We start from the raw sequence: 4,179 nt of genomic DNA, 5'->3' as shown, positions 1-4,179 counted from the left end.
GATTTGAGCCGGATTCGGGCTGTCCCCTTTTTGCAACAAGCGAGAGTCTCTTTCCCCCTCGAGGTGCTTGCTTGCTTGCTTGCTTCCCGGGTCAAGGGAAAGCGAGGCCACCGACTGCCCTCCGGCGTTTTAAGCCTTTTTTGTTTTTACTAGCGTCGCTTCACCTAGTTTTGGCATTTCCCGTGACTAGAAATAAAAAGGACATTTGGCCGGTGCCTTCGTTCGAAAGATTCCCGGTGTAAAGTAAACTCATTTACTACAAAAGGGTGAACAGCACGAATCACCCACAATAAGCTTCGTGCTGTCGCGGTTTCCACAGCTGTTGGCAGAATATGTTCCACGAGTTTTTAGCTCTGAAGGTGCTTCCGGACTCTCTGCATATTAGGACAGTTGCTCACGTAGGTTTCTAGTAGTCTGCATAAACACTTCAAATATACAGACACAAAAAGCCCTGCATGATCAACACAAGATCTTTGTGGAACCCTCCCTTCAGATGTCAAAGAGAAAAGTAACTACCCGACTTTTAGAAGTCCTCTGAAGGCAGTCCTGTATCGGGAAGTTTCTTACTATGTTTCGATATATGCTGTAAGCCACCCAAAGTGGCTGGAAAAATCCAGCCAGATGGGCAGGGTATAAATAATAAAATTGTTGTTATTGTTCTTATCTACACGTTGGTTATTCTTGGAAACTCCTGTGTAGGTACAGTATTTGTATATGAAACAGATAATTATTAGTAAAGTATCACCAAGGCATGCATTCTTTTTCTATTACATGGATGGTGAGCAACGGACTGAATATTCACTTAAACATGAAAGAATTGAGTGCTCCATTATTATCCCTCACCACTGCACACGATTCTTCATTAACATATAACTACTGGTCACTATTGAAGACAGGGTATTCAAGGTTATTAAAAACATGTTTTATTATACTATTCATATAAAAATAAGCACACACAAAGTACCTTTCATCACTATAAAAACAGAATGTAATGTTAACCTATTTCCATCAAGTTATATACCAGGAATGGGGAACCTGTAGGCCTTAAAATGTTGGCTGGCCTCCAGCCACAAGCCGAGGTGGATTTAGGGGAGCACGGCCAGTTTGGTCACACTGGGCACAGAGCCTTGCGACACTGCAACTATAATATAGAATGGCAGGCAAGAGGCTTGTGTGTGTGTGTATTTTGGCATCACACAGTGTACCGCTGAAATTTGAGACCAAGATCCGCCACTGCATGTCAATTCTAAGAGCAACGCAAGAAAAAAGATGAGATACTGACTGTAGGAGTGAATCAGACACAAAGTTCTCAAAATCTTTTATTACTGCCCAACGCATTCTGAAAACAATAAACCCTTAGTTTTGAGCTATAAAGTCTTAAATGGCTCAGGACCACAATACCTCAAGAACCATCTTTCCCCTTATGAACTGACCCATACCGTACAATCATAATCTGAGGCCCTTCATGTGCCGCCTCAGCGAGGTCTGGAGGGTGGCAACACTGAGAATTGGCCTCTTCTGTGGTGGCCCCCACTTGTTAAATGCCCTCTCCAGGGAGACTCCCCTGGTGTCTTTGTTACATATCTTTAGGCACCAGGCAAAAAAAAATTCCTGTTCTCCCAGGCCTTCAGCTAATTAAACAATACATGACTTTTTAAACTGTGGTGGCAGGGGATTGAGGTTTTTTTGGTCATTATGGTATGTATTTTTGTGTTTTTAATATTGTAAACTGCCCTGTGATCTTTGGATAAAGGGCAGTATAGAAATTAAATTATAATTTATTGTTACTTTTCTCTGATTTATTCCAGCTGTAATCCAACAGCATCTGGAGTACCATAGGCTCCCCACTCCTGTTCTAAGTGGTCAGGATTCACATCCATTACCAGAACTAAAACTGAACTTTAATTACATGAACATGAGTCACTCAAAATTCAGTTTTTCATCAACACAACTTGCAATAATAAAACATCCTGCATTTTAGACATTTGCTCACAGGACAGCTTGCTAAAAAAGATCTGATCTGATACAGTAGGGTTAACAATATAAAGCATATATAAATATAAAGTTTGCCCCCACACAGGGTTAAATGGAACAAAAACTGAATTGAAGCATTTTCAATGTAGCAATTTATTCCCATATCAACCAGCAGTAAAGTACTTCACCTTAATTAGCTAGCCCCACTACTTCAGTGGAGAGTAAAATTATTGCAAGTACTATACTCTGTTTTGTTCACAACCTGACAGGAAGAGTAGAGGTTCCTGCTCATTGCAAAACAGCAGACCATAAAATTTAATACCTTTTTGTTTTCCAGAGTTAGAATAAAAGCAATATACAGAAATCACATTCTCTGGAACTTTGTTGAGGGGGGATGACTGACTAAGCACCATTTGTGTCCAAGGCCTGCAGTGCATTTGGATACACTCACTCCAAATTACTCACTCCAGTTTCTGTATCCAGCCCTGAGAAGATGGTGCCTCTGAACACGCACAAAGTGCCTTTCCTAAACCACTACCAGATCCAGCATACCTTATCTGTGGAACTTGAGTCATACTCCTGTTTCAGAATATTAACTGTTAGAAAACAGCTTTGCAGCACTTACGGTACTTGAAGCAAGGGCAAGTGGACAGAGTGTGCTAACTTGAAGATGCTGGGAATTCCCCCTTCTTAAAGATCTCACATTGTACTTTCAAACTAGACTTCTTCCCATCTGACTGAACAAGCCCTCGGAAGTATTTGACTCGGCACTATTCAAATACGGTAGTCTAGAGAAGGCAGCTCTAAAGCGGGCTAGTTGTAACCTGCAATGCAAGTTCTTTGTGCAATGAGACTAAACTTGATACACACAGAAGGATGGATTTCACTGACTTGCCAGTTATCGGGTTGCAAACTCCTTTGAAAACAACCTGCATTCAGATTTGTAATCTTTCACTTCAGTCAACTGTGATTGGAAGTCAGTTGAGTGCTGCGAGGGGCAAACACTTTATTACCATCCTCATCTGCCATTCCCAATCATCATCCCCATGCAGTGCAGCTTGGAATGTCGTTAAGTAACACTACTTCCAGCAACAGGGTTGGGTTCCTTCAAATGTAACTGTTTTTTACCCCAAAGCAAGTACTCTAAGATAGCGTTAGAAGTGCCATGCAAGCTCTATTTTAAGGTTGCTGTTGTTTACAGCTGAAACTAGGCAGCTTGGAAACCTGGTAAACATACACCATATACATATGGTATGGGAGGGGTGCACAATTGTGCTGAATTTCACACAATCCATACAGAATCAACTCCTGTTCCAAAGCAACAAGGATACAAATCAGTCCCCACTCCCTCATAAGGTTTGCTGCTAGCACAAGCACTCCAGACATCAAGCTGAGAGCATTCCTTCAGCTAATTTTATTAACTGACACATCAGTTCTGCTAATTGTGTGAAATGGCTCCATCCACCAAGGCTAAGAGCAATCAGGTTTGCCATCACTGACTTGACACACACAGACATGCTGCTCTTCCTTCAGGAAACTCAAAAGTAGTTTAATAGAGAACATGCAGAAAGTGTTTGTTTTAGGCAGGGACTAGGCTGAGATCTAGTAAACATGAAGAGTTTTCTGCGTTCTAATACGATTATCCAGAGAGGTCTCTCTTAGTTTTAATTAACCCTTTCAGAGATAACTGATTTATTGGCAAAGAGGTTACCATGCTTTGCTCTACAACTTGAAAACCATTTAATGTTAAGAACTAGGATGGTTGAGCTTGCTATTTGGGTCAGTATGATATTCTGGGTAAAGCTTTGGGTTTCGTTGTAGGGTTCTAGGTTCAAGTTCCTACTTAATCGTAAGCTTCTCTTGGTGGGGATGATAAATGAGGTAAGTTATAATACCTGTACACAGAAATGATTCTGGTGTCTTGTAAAGATAAGACTTTCACCCAGGCCTTTTTAATCCTGACCTATAATGCTTGATCCTGTTTTTACTAGAGTTCTCTTTTATTGTTTTATGCTTGCATTTTTGTACACCACTTCGAATTAACAGTTTAGAAATGCTTTTTTTCAAACAAACAAACAAACAAACAAACAAACAAACAAACAAACAAGCAACTTAAGTAACAGATGCTAGAAGGAAATAACTGATTAAGTAAATTAATGCATAAGCTTTTGAAAGATTTACAGAGACACCGGACTGGAGAGCATG

Source organism: Podarcis cretensis (assembly GCF_951804945.1).
Source record: "Podarcis cretensis genome assembly, chromosome: 1".
Lineage (NCBI taxonomy): Eukaryota > Metazoa > Chordata > Lepidosauria > Squamata > Lacertidae > Podarcis > Podarcis cretensis.
The sequence above is the reverse complement of the archived record's forward strand: the minus strand, read 5'-3'. Positions refer to the sequence as shown.